At 37.3% G+C, this 26,692-nt stretch overlaps 1 protein-coding gene and 1 pseudogene across 12 annotated transcripts in view; one reads left to right on the forward strand and one right to left on the reverse strand.

The window, feature by feature from the left end:
* The window catches only part of Wnk1 (WNK lysine deficient protein kinase 1), a 154,745-nt gene that overhangs the window by 68,883 nt on the left and 59,170 nt on the right, over positions 1-26,692 (forward strand). The gene's annotated exons all lie outside the window — the stretch shown is intronic.
* LOC115071474 lies at positions 16,650-22,778 on the reverse strand (annotated as a pseudogene).

The raw sequence follows: 26,692 nt of genomic DNA on the forward strand, positions 1-26,692 counted from the left end.
TCTCAGAGCAAAAGTGTTTGCCAGTAATTAAGAAGTGAACTTGTAACCACCAATACATGTTTTTGTATTGTGTTATATTGTTTTAAAGGTGACCTCATTGTAGACTTTTGGAAGCAGCTAAAAGAGAGGTTGAAATTACAGTAGTAGGAGGATGAGGTAGATAATTGACAGAGAAGTATCCAGGATTCAGTAGGATCTGGATCATGATCTAATGAGCATAAAGAAGGAAAGTTGTTTGTTTTTATTTTTTTTCCTCCAAGACAAGGTCAGGAAAAAAAAACCAGGTTCACTTTCTTGCTCTAGTTATTGTATTCTTAAACAAGTCATCTATTTTTTTTCCTGTATTTTATTTTGTTCTCTATAAAAGATATGCCCTTACTCTTTTACAGATTATTTACTTTGTTCTAGTACTAGCAGTAGGTCCTGGTTATTTTCTATGAAACCTGAGTAATCTCCTGAGGGGTGTAAATAGAAAGATGGCTTTTAAAGGATGATAAAGGCTTGAAATAATATCTATGGAATTTTGTACTTCTTGGGAAGTAATATTCATTGGGAAGAAGCACCAAGCTTCCAGAATTCCTGTTTAACAGTGAGTCCATTGTTCATAATTGTATTTATGTGTAGGTAAATAGAACATATTCTTGTGACTTAATTTTTTTGTTTTCTTTATTGTTTTTATTTTTTTTTGTGTGTGCGTGTATTGCCTGCATATATGTAAGTGCACTCGTGTCATGCAGTGCCTGTGGTGGTCAGAAGAGTGCTTCAGATTTCCTGGAATTGGAGTTATAGATGGTTGTTAGCCGCCATATGGGTGCTGGTACTTGAAACCAGGTCCTCCACAAGAGCAGCCAGTACTCCTAACAGCTGAGCCATCTCTCCAGCCCCATGACTTAATTTCTTTAAAAACTGTAATAACTTAGATTGTTTATTAACTCAGCTTTCTATATTATCAAGTCTGTATACTAAAAGAATAGAATATGGTTATTTATGCAAATGAGTTAAAACATATTTTATGTGTTTATGTGTACCACGTGTACAGGATCCTCAGAGCAGAAGAGGGCATCTGATCCCCTGGAACTGAAGTTACAGATAGTTGTAAGCCGCTAGGCGTGTACCACCACGCCTGGCTTCTAAGACTTCTTAGGAAAGTTTATTTAGTATCCTTTCCACTTGACAGATTTCATCTATTCATAAGTATGTATGAATTATCAACTCTGATGAACCAATATATTATGATCTTAAGGATATACCAAGTAAAAAGGTCGAGATTTAATGGATTTTTTTTTTTTTTTTTTTTTTTTTTTTTTTTTTTTGTCTTTTTGTGACAGGGTCTCCTTTGTAATCTTAGCTGACCTGGATTTTGCTATGTAGACCAGGCTGGTCTCCATCTCACAGAGATCTACTTGCCTCTGCCTGAGACTTAATGGATCTTATATTCACATGTGTGAAAAATGATGATTGTTAAAATAGTTAAAAGGCTCATTTTTAGAGTACATTAAGCAGCTGAATAGAATGACCCAGTCATTTAATCTTTTGTTTTGCTTTGTTTGAGATGGTCTCCATGTGGTACCAGCTAGCCTGGAACTCTGCCTCCAGAGTGCTGGGATTTAAGGTGTGTGCCACCATGCCTGGCTTATTTAATTACTCTTGTTGCCAAAAATGTATGACTATATGCCAGAGCAATGTGATTTTTTTTTTTTAATTTGGAAAAAATAACCAAATAATAAGAGAAAAATGAGGGATTGGAGAGATGGCTCAGTGGTTAAGAGCAGTGACTGCTCTTGCAGAGGACTGCTCTTTCAGAGGACCCAGGTTCAATCCATAGCACCCACTTGGTGACTAACAACTCCAGTTCCAGGGGATCCAATGCCCTCTTCTGACCTTGGCAGGCATTGCATGGCAGAGATGCACTTACATACATGGAGGCAATATACTCATACACATAAAATAAAAATAATAAAGCCAGGTATGGTGGTGGCACACACTTTTAGTCCAGCACTGGCCTGGAACTCACTGTAGGTCATACTGGCCCCCATCTTTCAGAGATCTGGCTGCTTCTGACTCGTGAGTGCTGGGACTAAAGGCATATCCCACCCTACCCAGACAAATATTGTTTTGTCAGTCCATCCCACCTCTCCCCTGTAAGATTGTTTTTTGAGATAGGGTCTCTTCACTGGCTTAGAGCTTGCCAAGAGGGTAAACTAGCTGATCAGCAAACACCAAGGATCTACCTGTCTTCTTCAGCTCTGGAAGAAGGGTGGGCCACTATACCCAACTTTTATTGTCTTCTTGATTGATTGTTCCCTTCATTAATTTGTTTTTGTTTTTGTTTTGTTTTTTTGGTCTTTTTGAGACAGGATCTCCCTGTAGCCCCAGCTGTCCTGAAACTCACGAAGACCAGGCTGGCCTTGAACTCACAGAGATACACCTGCCTCTGCCTCCCAAGTGCTGGGGTTAAAGGCCTTCGTTAATTTGTAATGTTCTTTATCCTTTTCTAATTTTGACTTAAAGTCTCTTGTCAGGAGTATAGCACCTCCTGTTTGCTCTCATACTCTGTTTCCTTGGGAATATCATTTTCCATCATTTTACTTTTAGAATTGCCAGTTTCATAGATTTTTGCAGACAGAAAACAATTGTGTCATGTATTTAAATCTATTTTTAATCCATTCTGAAAGTTAAGACCATTTCCTTTTAGGGTTATTAAAGGTGTGTTCTAATTTCTCCACGCAACTTAGACGATGCTGATGCTGATGCTGAATATCTTCTAGAGTACTTCCTTAGTGGTCATGCTTATCATAGAAAGTCATTATTTATCCTTCATTAAAAATTTAGTGTGTGTGTGTAGCCGGGTGTGGTGGTGCACACCTTTAGTCCCAGCACTTGGGAGGCAAAGACAGGTGGATCATTGTGAGTTCAAGGCCAGCCTGGTCTACATAGTGAGATCAGGTCAGCTGGGACTTCAGGGAGACCCTGTCTCAAAAAGACAAAAAAAAAAAAAAATTTTAATGTGTGAGTATTTTTCCTACACACATGTAAGGGCATCCGTATCATGTGGTGCCAGCGGAGACCAGAAGAGGGTATCAGATCCCCTTGAACTGGAGTTAAAAGAGGTTGTTATCTGCCATATAGGTGCTGGGAACCAAACTTGGGTCCTCTGTAAGAGCAGACAGTGCCCTTAACCACTGAGCCATCTCTCCAGGTGCCCCCCCCCCCCCCCCTTTTTTTTTTTTTTTTTTTTTTTTAAGTCTTTTTGGTGTTCTTGAGACAGTATCTCCCTGTAGCCCCAACTGTCCTGGAACTCACTATGTTGATCAGGCTGAATTTGAATATAATAATTCTTGAACCTTGTTTTCAGCCACTAATGTTCTTTCTCCCACCTAGTTTGGTTTTTGTTTGTGTGTGTCTGTGTGTTTGAGGTATATTATAGAATATATGAAGTCAGGACAGTTTGCACTTCTCTCTTTCCACCATGTGGATTCCAGAAATCAAACTCATGCCTACAGGCTTAGTGGCCAGAGCCTTTACCCACTGAGCCATCTTGCCAACCCCTTCATTAAGTTAAAAAACTTGATTTATTGATCTGTTCATTTTCAAAATTTCTGGGCTATTTTTTTTTTCCTTCTACTATCTCTCTGCTCAGTTTCTTGTCCAAGTTGATAAATACCTTTCCAAGTCTTGAATTGACTTCTTTCCTTCATCTTTTATTTGAATTATCTCTGAGTTCATTTTCTAAACTCGACTTGGGAATTTTTATTTGGGTTTTCAACTACTTTGCTTTAGGAGGAATTATATTGCCTTGCTTTTTACATTTTTTTTTTCTTTCCATACAACCCCCCCCCCCCAGCTTTTGGGATGGATATTTCTTTGAAAGCAAACTGCTATAACAGCAACATCAAAACAAGCTAGATATAGAAATACAATAAAGGTTTAAAAATTATGGCTGGGGAAATGGGCCAGTAGGTAAGAGTGCCTGCTATGCAAGCATGAGGAACTGAGTTCAGATCCCTTGCATCTGCATTAAAAAAAAAAAAAAAACCAGCACATCTATAAATCCAGCACCAGGGAGGCAGAGACAGAACAATCTCTGGAGCTCATTAACCAGCTAGCTTAGGCAAATCAGTGAACCCCAGGTTCAATAAGAGACCGTGTCTTAAAAAATAGAGTGATTAATTGAGGAAGAGCACCCTGTGTCAACCAGCCATTGTTGACATATGCCCACACACACATGCAGGCACACTCACATGCACAGACATACAAAAAATAGAAACTGCTATACCATTAATGATCATAGAAAAGGAAATAACAAAAGTATATAAAAAGTAAACTGTGAGGTTAAAAATTAATAAAGTAAAATAATAAAGAAGATAAGGTTAATAGGAAAAAGATATGAGGACAGAGCATGTGATTTAAAAAAATCAAATTACAAATAAATTTTTTAAAGCAGTAAGGGGAAGAGTTTTAAAAGGGGGATGACAAGATAAGGTTTGGTGGGTAAGAATACTCACTCTATAAGGATAAGGACCTGAGTTTGAATCCCTAGCACCCATGTAAAAAGCAAGACATTGCCACACATGCATATAATGCCATTTTTAATGATAGAAATAGCTGAATCCCAAAGCTCATTGAGCAGTCAGCCCGAGCTCCCAATTTAGTAAGAGACCCTATCTTAATACAATAAAGCGGGGGGCAGTAGAGGAAAACGCCCAATATTCCACTTTGACCTTCGCATATGCATGCATGGGTATGCATATAAGTATGCATCACATTTAACATATGCATGCATGTCCCCCCTTTTTAAAAAAAGCAAAATCAGTACTAAAACATATAGTATAAAGAAAAAAATTAAAGTTTGAGAGGCTTCTTTCTGGATTTTCTTATAGCATAAACTGCCAAGTAGTGAGTTGTAGCTGGAATCTATTGTAATTTCTCTGTTCCTCCCTGTAGTGTTGGGACTGCTTGGCGTTTTGTTTTGTTTTGTTTTGTTTTGTTTCGTTTCATTTTGTTTTGTTGATTGGGTATCTTGTAACACAGGTTACATAAGAAGTTAGAACTTTTTTGATCCTCCTCCTTCTACCCCACAAGTCCTAGCATTACAGGTATATGCCACCATACCCAGTTTATGCAGTACTAAGGATTGACTTGAAGGCTTCATGCATGCTAAACAAGCACTGCACCAACTGTTACATACCCAGCCTCTCAGTTACTTCACTGTTTTGTTTGTGGCAATCGTCCCACCACCATTTATTTGAACAGAGTAAGAATTTTTCCCCCCTTTGAATGCTCTTAGCACCCCTGCCAAAACCGTATTTGTGGAAATCCAACTCTGTTTCATTGATCTAGATGTCTTGATTGTTACATATGTGAATTAAATAATTTATCACATAACACAAACTTCAAAAAATATATGTACATTGGCTGTTTTGTTTTTTTTTAAACCCATTTTTCACCAGGCATGGTGGTGCACACCTTTAATCCCAGCACTTAGAAGGTAGAGGCAGGTGGATCTCTGAGTTCAAGGCCACCCTGGTCTACATAATGAGTTCCAGGACAGTTGGAGCTACAGGGAGACCCTGTCTCAAAAAGACCAAAAAAAACAAAAAAGAAAAACCATTTTCGGGCAAGGATGGGGACCTTAACCCGATGACTGGTATCTTTATGAGAATAGAACTAGCCAGGCGTGGTGGTGCATGCCTTTAATACCAGCTGGGGCTACAGGGAGACCCTGTCTCAAAAAGACCAAAAAAAACAAAAAAGAAAAACCATTTTCGGGCAAGGATGGGGACCTTAACCCGATGACTGGTATCTTTATGAGAATAGAACTAGCCAGGCGTGGTGGTGCATGCCTTTAATACCAGCTGGGGCTACAGGGAGACCCTGTCTCAAAAAGACCAAAAAAAACAAAAAAGAAAAACCATTTTCGGGCAAGGATGGGGACCTTAACCCGATGACTGGTATCTTTATGAGAATAGAACTAGCCAGGCGTGGTGGTGCATGCCTTTAATACCAGCTGGGGCTACAGGGAGACCCTGTCTCAAAAAGACCAAAAAAAACAAAAAAGAAAAACCATTTTCGGGCAAGGATGGGGACCTTAACCCGATGACTGGTATCTTTATGAGAATAGAACTAGCCAGGCGTGGTGGTGCATGCCTTTAATACCAGCTGGGGCTACAGGGAGACCCTGTCTCAAAAAGACCAAAAAAAACAAAAAAGAAAAACCATTTTCGGGCAAGGATGGGGACCTTAACCCGATGACTGGTATCTTTATGAGAATAGAACTAGCCAGGCGTGGTGGTGCATGCCTTTAATACCAGCTGGGGCTACAGGGAGACCCTGTCTCAAAAAGACCAAAAAAAAAAAGAAAAACCATTTTCGGGCAAGGATGGGGACCTTAACCCGATGACTGGTATCTTTATGAGAATAGAACTAGCCAGGCGTGGTGGTGCATGCCTTTAATACCAGCTGGGGCTACAGGGAGACCCTGTCTCAAAAAGGCCAAAAAAAAAAAAAAAATAGAACTGATACACACACTTTAGGAAGAACCCCATGTGATAACAGAGAACATCACGTCCAGACCACTGTAAGCTAGGAAGATAAAAAGGATTCCCCCTCACGTGTTTTAGAGGGAATATGATAGGACCTTAGGTTAGAACTTCTGGCCTCTAGAACCTTGGGAAAATAAATTTCTCCTTCAGCTTGTGGTACTTGTTATTGAAGCACTTTGAAATTAAACCATTGTACTTAAATAATTGGTAAAGCAAGTTAAATTTCAAGGGCATATATAATTTCCTGTGTCCCAAATGACCTTATCTTAACTAATTTTGCTGAGCTTAACCTCTACAATAATGGGCAGAATGCTTCCAGATTCTTTATCATAGTAACACACAAATGACATGTAGCCCAGTTCTTGATAGAGGCCTTGTTTCCCTCTCAAACCTAATGAGCCAGGCCTCCACCACCCTCACTTATCTTAGCATTGTGGTCTTCTAACTCCACTAGAATAACCCTTTAAGCTCTGCTTACTGGTAGGACTTTTCTAACCCAAAGTTCCAAACTCTTCCACATTCCTTCTGCAAAACAATTCCAAAGACCTAGGAACCATATGACTGTCAGGTTTATCACAGTAACAGCCTAACTTCATGGTGCCAATTTTCTGTATTATTTGTCTTGGCTATGATAAATTACCAGACAAATCGCAACTTAAGGGTGTAAACATTTATTTTGACTCATAGCTTGAGAGTATAGTCCATCTTGGCAGGGAAGTTATAATAGCAGGTGCTTAAAATATCCCTTCATATTACATTCATGTTCAGCAAGCAGAGACAGGAATGCCAGTGCTAAGCTAACTCTGCTTTTTATGCAGTCCAGGACCCCAGCCCAGGGAATGGTGCCACCCATATTTAAGACTAGTCTTCCTCCTCAGTTAATCTAATCCCTCACAGACATCTTCAGACATTTTTCTACAAGGTGTTTCTAGGTCCTGTTGAGTTGGTAATCAGTATAAACTATCATAGTCACACTAATATGGTATAAGGGTTTAGGACAACAGCATATCCTTTTGAAGGATATAATTTAATCATAAAACTTCTTCATGGGCTCACCCAACAATATTCAAGTCCTTTCTATGTTACAGACTTTTCTAAATCCGTGGTATTGACTCTTACTAAGTATAGTCCTTGTTTCTTAAAAGCTTACTAGAGGAAAGGGAAACAGATAAGTAAAGAAGATGATAGGTACCACAGACTATACAATAGCTATTCAAGGGTTAAATACTTCACAAAAGTGATAGAAGTAGTAGTACCTCACTTGAGTTTGGATGGATAGGAAAATGACCATTAAAGACACTAAATATATGTAAGAGATTATAGTTTTATATGTTTTTTGAGTTGACAAGTAGAAAAAGGAAGAGGTATGGGGTAAGGAGTGAATGAAAAGCTTCAACTCTTCTAGAGCACTGGCAGAACCATTATAGTACCTTAAAAGTAGATAGGCGTCACATGGGTAAACCTAAGTTTTATAGATTCTGGATGCAAAGTGGAGGAACTAAATGCAGAAAGCATGAAAAACAGAATAGGTAACTGTAAAAGCAGAAAACTCAGCTTAGAGGCTATTGCAGACCCTGGCATGGTTATATATACCAGTGATCCCAATAGTCAGGTTGCGGAGGCAGGAGGATTATAAAAAGTTCCAGCCCAACTTAGACTGTGTAGGGAGAGGAGGGCAGGTGGAGGAGTGACCATCACAGTAGTGGATTGATTTGAGAAGTGTTTTTTTTTTTTTTTTATAAGTTAGAATTGAGTTCTTTATACTTAATAATTGAGAAAATAAATGGCTATTTTAGAGAAGTTTTTTACAGTAGGCAGTGGTAATTGCTGAGACTCTTAACTGGTCAAAGTGATGAGAAAAAGGGAATGTTGATTGCTAAGCCATAAATGGAACATCTGTATCAACTCCCTGAACCCAGTGAACATCACACAAGAGGAGATGGAGCTGGAAAAAATAGTAGAGTACAGTCTTTGGAGGTCACTACCTTTGCAACATAGTGATGCTCTGTGTTAGTATTATTGATTTCACTGCAGTTGTTTTACCATCATCCTGCTCCTCCCTGAGTACTTAGGGGCAGGTAATTGTAGCTAGAGGAAGGAGTTCAGGAAGCCCCTTCACACCCTGAGTATCTGTAGGCAGTTAATGGTCATTGGGCAACCCAGAGACATTTTCTTTGGTGCATTACCATTGGTAGGGAGCTCATGCTCTTGTAAATAATCCTTCAGCCATAATTCTTTGGAAATCCTAATAAAACAGAATGGGTCACCAAACACACATGGGGAACTGGGTGTATGAGTGTGTGCACATACACATGCATACGCACACAAATAGGAAAAGGACTAGCTGGGAAGAGGAAAGGAGAAGATCAGTGGGAGTGTTAAGTGACCATTTTAAATGTACTTCAGAAGATGTTGTGAAGCAGTATAAAACTAATGATGAGGTAAAATATGTAATTTAAAAATTTAAGAACCATGAAATGCCCCAGATGCTATGCATTTTTTGGTATAGCACATGACCTAAAAATGATTCTGTCATTTTAACTGGTTATTTGGGGTGGGGGGGGCATCAGAAGATGAAGAGTGAGGGCTGGGAAGTGGCTCAGTCAGTAAAGTTCCTGCCACACAAGCATGAGGACCTAAACTTGGATCCCCAGCACACACATAAAAAGCTTGCTACCTGTGACCTCAGCATGTGAGTTGGGAAAGACATGGGATGGAACAGGGTGGGTCCTTGGAGCTCATTGGGTAACTAGTCCAGCCAAAGAGCTTCAGATTCAGCGAGAGATACTGAAAAAATAAACTTGAGAATGATGGAGGAAGGCATCCGACATCCATCTCTGGCCTCCATGTGCAAATACCCACAACCACAAAGAAAGATGAAGATTATTTTAGGGCAAAAAATTATATAAAATTATGATTTCAATGTATATAATTTAGTTTTACTGAAGTACAATACTGATTTTCTTTCATATTCTTAACTTTTCATCTTAGGATGGCAGAGACAGTATGATACTTGTTTTTAATGAAAGAAGTTGATCACCTAGACTAAACACATCACCAGAATTTTGTTTGAAAAGAAAAAGAGTTCTGTAAATAATCATAATCTTAAAAAGAGATGACTATGTTATTCTATTAGGATTAACATAATGTATTGTGCTATTATTTACTATAGACATAAGGATCTTTTATATTTATGTATTTAGTTTATTGAAAGTTTAAGTGAATTTTTGTGAATTTCATGCAATATATTTTGAACATGTTTAGATCCTCTCCCCTTTCTGCAACCCTGTTACAACCCCTCTTACTATTTCTCATGCAACATGTACTCTATTACATTACTCTCGATAGATAGATAGATAGATAGATAGATAGATAGATAGATAGATAGATAGATAAATAGATAAGTAAATAATAAATGAATTAAATAAAATAAATAAATAAATAAATAAAATAATGCTGTGTGGGCTGATGAGGGCACCGAGGCTAACTGTTGGAAATCCATAGTACACCCTGCTATTTAGTAGCACATTAGAACTTGTGATTTACTTACAAATATTTTTATTGAATTTTTGTGTATTTCTTATAGAACATTTTAGCCATCTTTATAAACCCTTCCCCAGTGGCACCCTCCCATAGCCTCCTCCCTCATTTAAAAATATATATTTATATATTTTTTTAAGGCCTATTGAGTCAAATTTGTGTCTCCAAATGCCCTTCCATGTATGTCCATCCCCTGGAACCTGGTTAACCTAAGTCATACTCTTAAAGAAGACTCAGTCTCCCCCCGCCCCCAGCAGCTATTGGTTGCCAATAGTTCCTCAGTTAGGACTGGTCTTTCTCACCCACTTCCCCATGTCTGTGCTGGCATTTTTGTCTGGTTTAAACTTATGTGGGTCTTGTGCATGCCGTCACCATTGCTGTAAGTTCATATGTGTAACTATCCAGCTGTCTGGAAAACTGTTTCTTTGTGGTCATCCATCACTTCAGGCTTTTACAATCTTCCCATCTCCTCTTCTGTAATGATCCCTGAGCCTTGGGAGGCAGAGTTTGATATGTGTCTTATTCAGGAATACACACTGTGCACTCTCTCATTCTCTGCACATTGACCAGTTGGTCTCTGTTAAACAATCACCGTCTGGTGAATGAGGAAACTTCTCTGGTGAAAGTTAATCGCTGGGAGAGCTCATAGGTCTTGGGCACGCACAGATCAGAGTGACCCAAGCAGGTATGAAACTCTGTTTTTAATTTTTTAAGAAAGAATCTTGTCATATGTCCCCGGCTGGCCTTGAATGTAAGTTATTAGTTCTGAAAATTTGTCAGCATTTTTATAGAGTTTATTCTTTCAGTATTTTTATTACCAGTTGTTAACTTGAGCTCAGTTGAGAATAAAATCTTAAATATAACAGCTTTTTTGTTAAGTTTAATAGAACTTAGTCTAGTATAACTATTTCTTTGTTATTAGTATAGCCCTTAGTTTATTTTCAGATGTTGAGCAGATTTTAAAACTTGAGATAATATGCATGCACATAAAAGCTCAACTATACAGTTCCATGGTTTTTACTATGCTCCCAGTATTACATATCCGTCACCACTGAGTGTAGGATTTTTTTCATCAGCCCCCAAAAGAAACCCCATATGCATTAGCAATCATCTTTCTGTCCTTCACCCTCCAATCCAAGGTAGGTGAAAGGGACCAGCCTTTGGTTGGTTGCTTTTTCTCTCTGTTTGATGTGTCTCTTCTAGGCATTTATAACAATATTCCAGTTTTATTCACTTAGCATATTTTCAAGGTTCACCCATGTGTTAGCTTGTATTGGTACTTCATTGCTTTTTATGGTTGAATAATACTCCTTATACTACTCAGCTTTTTAAAAGTATTTATTTTATGTGGATGAGTGTATTGCCTCCATGTGCCACTCATGTCATGCAGAGCCCACAGAGGTCAGAAGAGGACATTGAATTCCCCTGGAACTGGAGCTATGAACAGTTGTTAACTGCCACGTGGGCACTGGGTCCACTACAAGAGCAGCCAGTGCTCTTAACTGCTGAGCCATCTTTCTGGCTCCCGGGTCAGCAGCTTTTGTTTTCCTTTAGTTCTGTAATTTTTTTTTTTCCTTGTTAAGCTGTTTGAATTTATAGCTCTCTCCTGGAGAGGACTCTCAGGAGCAGTAACAAGAATAAAAACACAATAAATTAAGTGGGCTTATAGATAGCAAATGTATTTATTTATATAGTTTACTTCTCAGTTCTGGAAGCTGGTGAGCTGAAGATAAAGGACTTTAGGTTTAATATCTTTGGAAGAGCCATTCCCCATACAGAATGCTTTCTCCCTTTTCCTTACCCATTTATTTTAAGACAGGGTCTCATGTTGCCCAGGCTGACCTTAAACTTGCTGTGTAGACAAGGATTGCCTTGAATTTTGATCCTCTTGCATCTGCTAGCTATGTAGGAAGGATAACCTTAAACTTTTGATCCTCTTGCTTCTACCTCCCAAGTGCTGGAAATAAAGGCATGTGGCACTACTCTAGGGTAATACTGTGCTGGGGATCCAACCTGGGGCTTCATGCTAGGCAAGCATTCTGTCAACTAAGCTACATCTCCAACATTAGTTTCATTGGGAACACAGCAATGAGTAAGATACTTGCTTTAGTATTCTCCCAGAACTTTCTAAGAAAGATTGGAAAGAGATTAAAATAGCCATTTGTAAGCCAAATAAATATTGTACACAGAATAAAGAGATTTTAATAATCTTGAGAGGGTCAAAGATAGTATTCCTGAGAATGTATGCATAGACTTAAGAATTTGATTGATCTATTGTACCAGGGATACTGAGGAAGAAATGAGCCTACAGCCTAATTTTCCTGGTATTCTTTACTAGCAGTATCCCAAGGATTTGTGGAAGAAAGTCATAACAGTATTGCTCTGTTCTGTGTTCTATGTTAATATTTATGATACTTATATTAGCTACTCTGTCTCACATACTAGAACTGTCCTCTTGAGGGCACTTTTCTTTTTTCCTAAATGTAACTTTATTTTACTGTCAGTTGCTCAGTTATTTAACAGCCATTAATAATAATCTTTGTGATCAGTTGGATATAGCACTAAAACTACATAGATGCTTTAGTGGCCAGTGTGTTCCATTAACACTTGCATATATAGTAAATTCTTCCAGCAGCCCTAGTTTGGAAAAGCAGTAAATACTATTATTTCCTATCTACTACTTATAGATAGTTTCATACTCTGGGTGATCAATACACAAATCTAAAAAACAGCAAGAGTTCTGATCTCAAATATTCTTCTCAAATCAAAATGTTATGTTGAGCTCATATATATTATAGTGTCAGTTATGATATGAGGGCATTTTAACCTTTGTAATTGATGTGAAAACAGAACATGTAGACTATGGTTTCATAGTTCTAGAAATGACACACTCATAACTTTCATACATGTAATTCATTCAGGTCTCCTCTTTTAATGTTAATATCCTTAGAGAGGCTTTCTTGCTAGTTTATATTGCTTATGGAGGAAATGGACTCCTCAGATGGATCTGCTTGAGTTCAAATTCCAGAAATGTTTCCTCCCTGTGAAACCTGTGCAAGTTATTTAATTCTTCTGAGCCTAAAGTATTTGTATTAAATGGAAAAGGCATATAAAACTAACAAAGTGCTGGTATGTATTTATCATTACTAAACATGTTTAGTAGTGAAATTGTTTCTTGTTCATTTAACTAGTAATATTCAGCAAATTGCACTAAATTAAATGTGTTTAACGAGGATTATTCACATAAAGCCAAACTTCAAATTGAGGGACAGAATTGATATTTACATGTAATTTTGTCAATTGCCTTGCAGAGTACTTGAAATATACGATCTTATTCTAACTTGTATATCATGATAAATAGATAATATCTTCATTTCATCGGTAAGAAAACAACCTTAGAGTTTAACCATTTTGCTTAAGGTCAAGAAGGAAAGATCATTAATAGTAGAATCTACAATCAAGACATTAAAATAGACCATAGCATTTTTATCCTTTTCTCGTTCTTTTTATGTAATTTTTTTCTTGGTAAAAAAAATTCAGGGGTAGGAGAAAATTAGGAGATAAGGGTAACATAAATTTATTTGTAAGCTGCAGTTTCAGGCCCTATGTAAAAGTCTGTGGTTCTTTTTTTATTTTTATTTTTTATTTTTTGTCTTTTTGAAACAGGGTCTCCCTGTAGTCCCAGCTCACCTGAACTCACTATGTAGACCAGGCTGGCCTTGAACTCACAACGATCCACCTGTCTCTGCCTCCCAAGTACTGAGACTAAAGGTGTGCACCACCTTGCCCGGCCTCTTTTTTTCTTTCTTTTCTTTTCTTTTTTTTTTTTGAGACAGGGTCTCCCTGTAGCCAGAGCTGGTCTGGATTCACTATGGAGACCAGGCTGGCCTTGAACTCATAGAGATACGCCTGCCCCTGCCTCTGCCTCCCAAGTGCTGGGATTAAACATGTGTGCCACCAAAGGCTAAAAGTCTGTGATTCTTGTAGCATAGATAAAACTGCTTAGTTGTAGTGTTATCAGAGCCAATTATCTTGAAAATCTACGCCTTTGATAGAGAAGATCCTAGTAAGAGTAGTAATCCAGCTATTTGGAAGGATTGCAAATTCAAGTCCTGCCTGAACTACCAAGTAAGTTTAGAACTTTGTGAGACACTATGTCAAAATAAAAAGTAAAAAGGTAGGTGTGGGAATATAGCTCAGTGGTAGAACACTTGCCTAGCAGCATATGCTAGTCCATAGGTTCAGTCTTCAGTATGGGGATAGGGGGCCCAGTTGGAGTATGTAATGCAAATTTTTTCTGTTGTTAAAAGAATAAAAACTATAAAACACCACAGCATCAAGTTTTATATGAAGGGTAGTGCATTTGAGGTTGGAGCAATACCCAGGCTTTCATGTATTCAGAGTAATGAGCCTTGGGGAATCATGAGGCAAGCCAATTTCCTTTGATAGAGCTAGCTCAATTTGGTAGGGCATTAGAAGAGGCTTGTTTTCCAATGGAATCATATAGTATGTTCAAATACCTGTAAACTAATGGTTCATACCAACAAGAATCCGGCTAAATCCAGCCTTTAACAACCGGGTTAAAAATAATGGTGATTTTTAATTACTTTGTTTGTGTGATTTGACTTTGTCACTGATTCCATTAGCCTTTGACTGTTTATCCAGGGGGTGAAAAACAGAATTAAAACCATTAGGATTAAATTACTTCTAGTTTTTACATAACAGATTACAGTTCACTTTTTTTTTTTTAAACAGAAACAAGTGACACTGATTCTTGATTAGATGGTGTTTGAAAGTTGAGAAAACCTTTTTGTATTTTGCATGACTTTCAGAGACATTCTGTCACTCTCCTGTGATTAAAATCTTAAAGGTGACAGTTTAGAATATTCTTAAAATTTTATAGTAAAGAACAGTTATAAAATTCTTCAGAATTTCTTAGAATATCCTGAATATTAATTTTAATTCACAAGGCAGTAGACAGTAGAATAAAAACTGATAGAATATAGAAAAATGTTTTTCATATTTAAGCACATTTCAACAATGCTAAATTTCCTGGTATTTTGGAAATAATTCACATGCTAGGTGCTAAAAGATTCATATAGTTACTTTGTGATTGTGACTTTCTTTTAGTGGGCTATATATGATTTAAAGTATACTTTTAAAGAAGTCTAGGACTTCATATACAGTATTTTGTTAGTAGAAATATACATTAAGTATATAGTGAACAAGTAATCCATTTAACTGCTTGGGTAGAAAGTATTAGTGGAAACAGGTTTTAAGTGTTATTAAACAAGTCACCATTTTGATTAATTTACTCTGAAGAAATAAGGGTAGACAAGAGGCACAAGTTGAAATTTAGGAGTAACTTTGAACTAGACACTGGAAGATAAGGGTTCTAGTTTTTGTTTTACCATTAATTAGACCATTACCCACTAGAACGTTGACTGTGCTTTATTCTAGGTGCCCAAGTTAATGCATTGCTGGCATGCTAGACTGGATGTTCAGTAGTCAACAATTGGATTAGTAACTTTTTTCATATGAATGTTCAAAAATACTTACTTATAAAAAATAAAACGGGAAAAGTTTTTACTGAAAAATGTAGCAGTAAATACAATTGAAGAAAGCAGAGCAACTCTACGTTGATAGATACATTGACAAAAATGAAGACTTTGCAGGCTCATCACCCAGATTTTTATACATGCTTCTTTAGGATTACCATTCTGAAGACTTTGCAATTTAAGAGAATGAGGAGTACATATAATCACAGGTGCACACTGAACATGACTTTATTTAAAAATTCACAAACAGTACTGTACAGACATTGATACATAAGGTTCAAAACCATTGCATCTTAGATTTTGTTGACAAAGTCCACATCTAAGAGCAAATTAGTATGAGTTTAGCCTTCTGGATGCACTAAGCTATGGAGGCAGAGGCAGGCGGATCTTTGTGAGTTCAAGGACAGCTAGGGCTACAGGGAGAAAAAAAAAAGTTTCCTATTTGAAAATTCCAGTTCTGAGTGTAAGATTATAAAAATACACAAATATTTAATAAAAGAATAGGCTTTTTGTATTCCATATACAAGTTATTCATTGTGCTGTAAGATTTAATCATTATAGCCCTAAAAGAGCTATTTAGGGGAAAAGGAATGTATGTAAGATGATTTTTTTTAGGTACAATAAGCATGATATTATTTTAAGATGAAATAAAAATTACTAGATTCATGCTGGGGAGATGGCTGAATGGTTACGAGCACTTGCTTTTTTGCAGGAGACCCAGGTTTGGTTCCCAGCACTCACATCAGGCAGCTCACAGCCACTTGTAACTCCAGTTCCAGGAAATCTGATACTCTGCTGGCCTCCCACTGGCACCTGCATTCACCTAGTACACACACACACACATACATACATACATACATATATACATTCAGACACATACAAATAAGTAAATCTTTAAAAAAGTTAAAATCTTTTTTAAAAATTACTAAATTACTAAAAAAATTAAAAATTGGTTTCCACTGGTGGTAAACAATGGACTAACTCCCGAGTCCCTTCTGTGTCTGTGAATTTAATAATATATTCCTTGGTTGTCACCATATTGATATTCTCTGGCAAACCTGAGTATTTGCCATAATATTTTAGTATCTTGCTTGTAATTGCGATCAGTGATTTCTGACCCATTTTTCCTATGCCCTGGCTTCTGTTGTGAGTGACAGGTTCTGTGGAAGTAGTGCGGTATTGAGGGTCGTACACTTAAAGCCCAAGCTCATATAAACACATTTTTTGGGAAATGACTTTGTTGGTCCCCATCTGTAGAGAAATGGTCAAGTTGTCCACTCACTGTATTGTTAGCTTCTGATTGTAGATGACTCTTCTGGTGTCTGGTGGTAATATCCAAGCCTGACTGGCTCCCTTTCTGTTCCTCATTAGTAAACTAATCATGATCGGGTCAGAAGGTTTGTCAGTTTGCATTTGGGGATCATAAAGCTACCTCCTACTTTCATAGGCCTGTCATACCTGCCTGGCAGGCACATTTGTTGGTTCCCATCTGCAACCAGTTACTTTGGCCAACCTTTAGTTTTCCTTCATCAAAATATCTTGTTTTTCTGCATACTCAATTCTTTGTCAATGGTTATATAGAATCTGTTTGTATTAGTCAGAACTGCTCAGCCACCAGTGTGGTCTGAACCTAGGTCACAGTCCCATTCTCAGAAAGATCATTTGCTTCAAATATGTCATGGGCCTTTATCCCACAAACCTAAAAGTCTTCTTTTTTAAGATTTATTTTTATTTTATATGCACAAATGTTTTGTCTGAATGTATGTAAGTGCACCACATGCATACCTGATGCCTGTGGAGACTAGAAGATCCACTGCAACTGGAGTTACAGGTGGTTATAAGCCACCATGTGAGCTGGGAACCAAACCAGGTCCTCTGCAAGAGCAGCAAGTGCTCTTAACCTGTGAGCCATCTCTCTAGCCGCAAGCCCAAAAAGCTTTAATAAAAGTGCCGATACTCTCTGAAGCCAATTTAGCGAGGAATCATTGACTTCCCATAGCCTGGCTATAGCTTGTTTATGAGTTTGGCCTGTAAACTTCTTATATCCAGTTGTTCATATCTTTCTCTGCCTGGTGATCATGCTTGGTTGCAATCTTGTTTTTGACCTCAGCTGAAAGCCTATAAGGAAGGGCCCTTGTTGAAGTAGGTCATTGTCGTTTTAACTACAGGAAGGGTCTGAGAAGCTTGCTTTCTGGCTCAGTGGTTCACAGTTCTCTATTCCTGGCCACGCTCTTAAATAATAAATTGGAAAAATGGAAACAAAGTTCATCCTAAATTGACTTAAGCTTAAAAAGATGAAACATTAATGATCAGAATTTGTTGGTCACACCAATTTCAATGCAAAAGAGAAAAGCACTGATCTTGGGAGGTAACAGACCAATGTAAAAATCTCATTTCTCCTAGTCAGGCATGTTTAGCTATTAGAGGAGTAATAGGAGTGCAACAATGATCTGTTATCTTTGTTTGAAGAACCCATAGATAGCAGTAGTTATTAACTATGGAAAAAGCAGCATCCAAGAATGACTAAGACTTCTGTTCTAGACCGTCAAAACTATGATAGCCCTGAAAGGGATGAGGAAAGTCATAGAAAGCACTGTGACTTTGAGAAAAATTACTTTAGTTATATATACTGTTACCTGTATGTGAATTTTTATTGTGTATTATTAGAAACTCTTAATATATATCAAAGGGTTGCTTTTATCTTTTTAAAAATATGAACTGCACCATAAAAGTCATGCTAATGTATGGCTTCATTTCAATTTACATATATATGTGTATGTGTGTTGCTGAAGCAAGCTCAGAAGACATTGCTTTGGACATAATCTAGATATTTGTATCAAACTATTTTCAACAAACAAAGCTATCCCAGTTTGGGTTATTTCTTGTTTGATAGGATTTAAAACATTTGTACTCATATCCTATGGAAGCAGGGAGAAGCCATATGTTCTCTAGCCTCTTTTATTTACTTAAAAGATTTTACTTATGTTAATTTTATGTGTATGAGTGTTTTTCTGCCTATAAGTGTCCCCATGTCATGCAGTGTCCATGGAAGCCAGAAGAATGTATCAGATCCCTTGGAACATGTAGGTGCTGGAAAACAAACCTGGGTCCTCTGCAAGAACAGCCAGTGCTCTTAACCGCTGAACCATCTCTTTAGCCCCTTGCCTTGATTTAACCAAGCATGTCTTAAGCAGTCCTCCTCATACCTTCTGCCTAACGCCTGACATCTTAGACTACTTATTTGGTATTGATAAATTGTTGAGTCAGAAATTAGTAGTACTTGTTTTGAGATAGCCTGCCTAGAATTAGTGCATCTCTAACTTTCAGAGTAGAAGTATTCCTTTAAAAAAAAAAATTACATTTATTTATTTTGTGTGAGTGCATGCATGTGCCACAGCATACATGTGGAAGTCAGAGGACAGCTTCAGAAATCAGTTCTCTCCTTCTACCATGTGCATTTCTGGGGATTGAACTTAGGTCATTAGCCCCTTCAAACAGAGTAGAAGTATTCTACCAAACAGCATCCAAATCCTTTCTTACACTATTGTTGGTGATTGAAACCTTGGCATCTGTTGTCTTCTTTGGGATTCAACCTTAGATTTTAGTGAAGCGTTCAAATATAAATAGCTTTTGTTTGGGTCCATGAGGTTTTTCCTGGAAATGTCTATGCATGTTAAGGCTTTTAAATAGAAGGGAAAAGAAATAGAAAATTTTACTGCTTTTGTGTGCCAATTTACTTTTTTTTTTTACTTAAATTATTAAGAATTTCATACATGCATATAAGGTGTTTTGATCAAATCCACGCCCACTACCTCCCTCCATCTCCTCCTATATCTCCCCATCATTTTTTCTGACTTCATGTACTCCTCCCTCCCCCCTCCCTTTTTATGGAGCTTTTTGCTACTAACATTCTCTTTCTGAAGAGGTAACCCTAAAATCTTCTAGGGATTAGATACAAGCTCCCAAATACTTTTTAACATTTTTGGCCTTTGTAACAGAGTATGTTGCTAAGAGGCCCAAGGACATTTTGACTTTTAGCCCAGAAACTGGCTACATTTCTTTGGAGTCTTTTTTGCCTAACTGCCTAGCCAGTTCCTACCTCCTATTCTTCTCACACCATCCTCTGAATGGGTTACCCAAATTGCCAATAGGGAAAAGGGATGCAGACCGCTCTGGCTTCTTCCATGCTGAATAGGGATGCAGGGTGAGGTAAATGGAGTACCCCTTCAGTGGAGGAGATGTGAAGGAGACGTAAAGACAACAGTAGTTAGCATTACAAGTTCTAGACAGGGAACTGGAAAAAAGTCAGAACAGGGCCAATTTCAAATGTTCATATCAGAGTCCATTGGAATTTCTTGACAAGAGCTTCCAAAACCATCCCTCTCTTGGGTTCCTCCTCATTTTTCTTTTGTCTGTCAAGGCTGGACTCGAGAGTGATGGACTCAGGATTTGTTTTCAGGCCAATTCACTCTTTTTTAAAAAACACTGTAAGGAAGGGAGTGAAAAGCATTTTAATATCACTACTTCACCCTCACCCCCCACTAGTTAATTCCCCTAGTACTGGGCATTGAACTCGGGGTCTCGCATACCCAGCAAGCACTCTACTACTAAGCTATATCACCAGCCCTAATATCACTACTTTGTAAATTAGGAAAGAGGAGGAGCTATTATCTCTACTTTTAAAATGAGTAGTTTGAGATACTGTCTAGCTCATGCAACGTGAGTATATAAATTTGAACTGAGAATTCCACCAAAATATTGTGCCTCTCTGACCAATGCTGAATTTATGCTCTGTTGACTAAACTTGGTTTCTCCTATCTTTTAAATAAAGCATAGTTTCAACATGAGTGATATGAAGGAAGTGTTTCAGTAAGTGGATTTCTAGTATATATGCAGGCAAGCCTCCAAAGTAGATTTCTGTGTCAAGGAGGCAGAACTTTGGGTACAGTAGGTGGAGCTTTGAACAAATAAAAACCTGTTTGCTTATCCAAGAATCTATTGCTGTTCAAGAAGGAGAAGAAACAGCCAAATAGTTTCTCTGTCTTTCAGCATGTAGTTTATGTCTACAAAACCAATCTAAATAAATTGTTGACTGAGCAGAGCAAATTCAGTTTAAGAGTTGTGGAGCATGGCTGTTGTTAATCAAGAAACTATGCTCCAGTCTGACTTTGATATTTGCCTTCCTTATGCTGTAGGCTGAGCTGTTTTGCTAGTTAATATTATTCGTCTTCCTTCATTTTTCTCTTTGTTTTGCCTTTTCTGATGGATTTTATTAGGAAAGATTTTTGCTCAGTATTTGTTATTGTAAATTCTCATTGTTGCTGCTGTTCTCAAAAGGATTGTGTAAATGAGGTGGGTAAGAATTTTCTATCTTTATAAAGGGCACATTGTAGCTTTACTGATGATGTATATAGAAAGTTTTACTTAAATTATTGAAATTGTTAACTTCAGAACACTTTAAAATATTTGATTATCTGTGGTTGATTTATTCTGTATGAGGAGGAAATATACTTTTCTCAATTCTAAATGTTTAAGACATTTTATTTTTATTAAGAAATACTGAGCATTACCTTAATTTGAAACTTGAGAATCAATTGCTGACAATTTCCAAAAGATAGAAGACTGAACCAGAGTATTCTGTACTGTGCTGTGACATTGTATGTTCCCAGCAGATTAGTTGCCAAAAAAAAAATGAGCATATAGAGTTCAGAGAAGTCAGAATCTACAAAATTTTTAGTTCAAGTAAAGCAAAGCAACATATTTAATAAATAATTATCTTCTAGCACCTCTTCTTTTTTTGTTTTTTTTTTTCCCTTTGGTGAGGGTCTTAATGTAGCCCTGGCTAGTCTGGAACTCAGAGAACCATCTACCTCTGCCTCAGAGTGCTGGGATTAAAGACATGCATTGATGTGTTACAAAAAGAACTTTTTGAAACAAGGTCTCAAAACAAAAGGAGAAAGTACGTAATTACATATCACCTTGAAAATCCCTCAGATAGGTATGTATGGATACTCAAAGCATACTTACATCATATAATCAAGAGAAATGAGCAGCTTTCGCATATTTTAAAGGCGAGTGGGGTCAGGTGAGACATGACTGCCCAGAGGTACATCTGTGAGTTATAATAGTAAGGCAAAAATGCTCATAGAGCTACTGAGTTGCTGACTCGGATGGAGTGCAGTGAGAGACGTGTTTTTAACAGTAGCTTTATTCTTCAGGAGCAACCCAATTTTTCCATCTTTCTTTTCGGTTTTGCTTTTTCTAACTTTATTCAGAATTGGTGAGTAATACATTGCTTTTATTAATTAGAACAGGGTCAAGTAGGATTAAATTAGGGAATAAAGAAAGGTGACTTCTGGAGGGTTGTGGGACTAAGTTTATCTTGGTCTCTGTTGATATATACACACTAAAAGGAAATGAAATGCTAAAAGGAAATGAAATGAAATTTTACCACAGGAGCATTTTGTTATTATTACTCTGTTCTTTCTGGTGCTAAAAAAATGTTTGTTTTAGAATAATCTAGATCAACTTTTTAAAAATATCATATTACATTAAGTTCTTAAGATCAAAAAGTGTATGAATATGATTATCTCAAAAGCTTGGTTTTTGAAATGTTTCTAGATAACTGCTCAATAACTCACTGGAGGGTCAATAGAGTTTTGTACTCATTCTACATACTTGTCTGTTAGTACCCAGTTTATATTGTTTTCATTTTTGAAAAAGCTTTTCTAGGTATTTTAATATTTCTGTTTTTTTTAATTTTTTTATTTTTATTTTATGTGTATGCGTGTATTGCCTGCATGTAGGTAAGTGCACCCATGTTGTGCAATGCCCATGGAGGTCAAAAGATGCTGTCGGATCCCTAGGACTGGAGTTATGGACAGTTGTTAGCTGCCATGTGGGTGCTGGGATTCGAACCTGGGTCTCCTGCCAGAACAACCAGTGTTCTTAACCGCTGAGCCATCTCCCCAGCCCATATTTCTGGTTTCTTAATGATAGCTGGCTGATGAAATTTTATTTATTTCTCTAAGATCCAAGTGAGTAGCAGTCTTAATCTTTTATATTGAATTTTTGAGATTTTCATACAATATAGTTTGATGACGTTTAGATTTGCTCCCCTTTCGCTACCTCCCCCCATTGCCCCCACCGGCCCAATTTAATGAACTCTTTCATTCATTCATACACACACACGCACACACACACACACACACACACACACACACACACACACACTACGGCCTATTGAGTATGATCTCTTGTTTCTCTGATGAAATTTTATTTATTTCTCTAAGATCCAAGTGAGTAGCAGTCTTAATCTTTTATATTGAATTTTTGAGATTTTCATACAATATAGTTTGATGACGTTTAGATTTGCTCCCCTTTCTCTACCTCCCCCCATTGCCCCCACCGGCCCAATTTAATGAACTCTTTCATTCATTCATACACACACACACACACACACACACACACACACACACACACACACACACACTACTGCCTATTGAGTATGATTTGTGTCACCCAATGTCCTTAGGTGTGAATCCACTCCCTGGGCTCACCAAGGGGGTCCAGCCTTGTAAGACACTTATCTTTCACCCTCCCAGTAGCCATCAACTGCCAAAAGTTTCTTAGGTTGGGTTGGGATTCTTACCTACTTTCCCATGTCTATGCCTGGATTTTGTCCTGTTTGAGCAGTCTTAATCTTTTAGTACTAGTCTTAGTCTATTAATAAGGTATATCAGTTTTATTGGCTACCTTAGCACCTACAGTACATTTTCTAAGGACACTGGTTTCTGAATATGCTCTATTACATTGGTATGAAATTATCTATATCTAAATTCTTTTTATAGCAAACAGCATAAACTAAAAGATTTGAGATTATGCTATACACGATTACTGGTTTTGCTCTGTCTTCTTTGTATTTTTTCAACTAGTATTCTAGTTTGTAAGTAGAAATTACAATTTTAAAATATTTGCCATGAATAGGGTTAGCTTCTTACTAACTTATGATAATTAAGGATGAAAGCAACTTCAAGAGAATGTCCTTTGTATTTAGCCCTAAGCTTTATTATCTTTGTCAGTTGCCTTTGAAGTCAAAGGGTTAGCAAGTGTAATACTTCAAAGAATTTTTACCCTAGACATATTTGATTACAGCTTCTGTGAATGTAGATAGGTAAACTGGGCAGATAATACGTTCATTTTCTTGACAGGAAATCTGAAGCCCAGGGTTGCTACTGTTTGGAAAATTTAATTCAGATTTCCCATTGTTAAATTCTTTCATCTCCCATATATTGATACAGAAGTCAAGACATATTTGGCAGTTTTGTTTTTTTTTTTTTTTTTTTTTTTTGTCTTTTTGAGACAGGGTCTCCCTGTAGCCCCAGCTGTCCTGGAACTCACTATGTGAACCAGGCTGGCCTTGAACTCACAGAGATCCGCCTGCCTCTTGCCTCCCAAGTGCTGGGACTTACAGGTGTGCGCCACCACACCCGGCTTGCCTTTTTAAATTAATATGTGCAACTTTACTGCCAGTAATCCAAATGCAATCTCTTGAGGTTTGTGTAATGGAAGAAGTCACATATTTCCTCATCAAACTTTGTTGTTTTTCATTACTTTTCTATAGCATTTGAGCTATCTACATGCAAAGTGCAACTATATTCAACCTATTGTACCAAACTATGTTTCAGATAGTTGCTTTTCAATAGTTTTTTAGATTTTTCTTCTCACTATTATTAATATAATGTAGGACATCCATAAATTTACTTAAAGAAGGTTCTGTTTTCTTATTAATTTTATTACATTTTTATTTATGTCTGTGCGTGTCTGCTCTCGTGCCATAGGATGTGTGTTTCAGGGTCTTTGTTTTGTTTTTGAGATGAGGTCTCATGTACCGTCGGCTGACCTTGAATGTGCTATGCAGCTGATCCTCTTGCTTCCTCTCCTGAATGCTAAGATTTTATGCAGTGCTAGGAATCAGACCTGGGGCTTCATGCATGCCAGGAAAGCACTCTACCAACTCTTCAGCCCTAAGTTTCTAATAAAGTCTAAGTTTGTTTTTGTTTTGTATTTTGTTGATATTTTATTTGTTTGCTTTTGGATTTTTTTTTTTTTTTTTTTTTTTTTTTTTTTTTTTTTTTTGAAAGGGGTGTGGAGGCAGGAGAATTTTTTTTTGTCTTTTTGAGACAGGGTTTCCCTGTAGCCCTAACTGACGTAGCACTCTCTGTGTAGACCAGGCTGGCCTCAACTTCATAGAGATCCACCTGCCTCTGCCTCCTGAGTGCTGATAAAGGTGTGCTCCTCCAGGCCCTACTTATACCTATCTGCTCTTTTAAAGCAACTGACTTTAGCAACCCTGTTTTGTTTTCATTAGAATTATATGAAAAGCATTTTCACTAAAATCAGGAATAAGATAAGGATGTCCACTCTTTCCACTCCTGTTCATACAGTGCTTGAAGTCTTAGCTACAGCAATAAGACAAGTGAAGAAGATAAAGATTATACAAATAGGAAAAGAAGGCAAAGTATCCTTATTTCTGATAATGTGATAATGTGATTTTATATATGCAGTGCTAGGAATGAGAGGCCCTAAAGATTCCACCACAGAACTCTAAAGCTGATAAATACATTCAGCAAAGTAGAATAACACAAAAATCAGTAGCCTTTTTACATACCAGCTACAAATATACAGAAAAAAAAAAAAATCCAGGTTTGATGACACATGCCTCTAATCCCAGCGCTTGGGAGGCAGAGGCAGGTGGATCTCTGTGACTTCCAGGCCAGCTGAGGCTACAGAGAAACCCTGTCTCAAAAAGGCAAAAAAAAAAAAAATCGAAACAATCCTATTCACAATAGCCTCAAAAGAGTGTGTGTGTGTGTGTATTGGAATAAAATCTAACCAAGAAAGTGAAAAACTTGTACAATGAAAGTTTAAAACATTGGAGACACCAAAAGATGGGAATACCTTCCATGCTCATGGATTGGTAAGATTAATACTGTAAAAATGGCCATCCTACCAAAAGCAATCTGCAGATTCAACACAATTTCCATCAAAATTTCAACACAATTCTTCACAGAAATTGTAAGATTATTCTTAAATTTCATGTGGAAACAGAAAAGACCCAGGATAGCTCAAACAATCCTGAACAATAAAAAACTGCTGGAGGTAGGTATCACCAGCCCTTATTTTAAATTATATAATAGAGCTCTAGTAGTAAAAACAGCATAGTTCTAGCATAAAAATACGTTGATGAGTGGAATAGAATCATGGACCCGCATATAAATGTCTATACTCCTATAACTATCCAATTTTTGTTTTTAAAAAAAAGGTCAAAAATGCACATTGGAGAAAAGACAGTATCTTCAAAAAAATAGTACTGGTCAAACTAGATGAAATATAGATAAAAAGATTCTTATCTCTTATAAGCCCTGTATAAAACTCAACTCCATATGGATAAAGAACCTCAACATAAGATCTGATACCCTGACTCTCTTAGAGAATAAAGTAGGGAATACACTTCCATTTATAGGCACAAGAAAGGACTTTCTGAGCAAAATCCCAGTAGCTCAGGCATTAATACCAACAATTGATAAATGGGACTACATGAAACTAATAAACTTCTGTACAACAAAGGGCACTATCATTTGAGTGAAGAATCAGCCTACAGAATGGAACAAAAATCTTTACCAGCTACCCATCTCACACAGGGTTAGTGTGTAGAATATACAAAGAACTCAAAAACTAAACATCAAGAAAACAAATCTGCCGGGCATGGTGGCACATGCCTTTAATCCCAGCGCTTGGAAGGCAAAGGCAGGGTGATCTTTGTGACTTCAAGGCCAGCATGGTCTACATGGTTCCAGGCCAGCCAGGGCTACAGGGAGACCCTGTCTCAAAAAGATCCCCCCCAAAAAATAAAATCTAGTAAAAATTGGTTCATTCAAAAGAAGAAATACAAATGCTGGAGATTTAGTTTTTTGATTTATTTTTATTTTATGTGTATGGGTGTTTTGCCTGCATGTATGTAAGTGCACTTGTGTCTTGCAAAGCCTGTGG

This window comes from Nannospalax galili, unplaced genomic scaffold, assembly GCF_000622305.1.
Source record: "Nannospalax galili isolate Female #2095 unplaced genomic scaffold, S.galili_v1.0 scaffold199, whole genome shotgun sequence".
NCBI classification, from domain to species: domain Eukaryota; kingdom Metazoa; phylum Chordata; class Mammalia; order Rodentia; family Spalacidae; genus Nannospalax; species Nannospalax galili.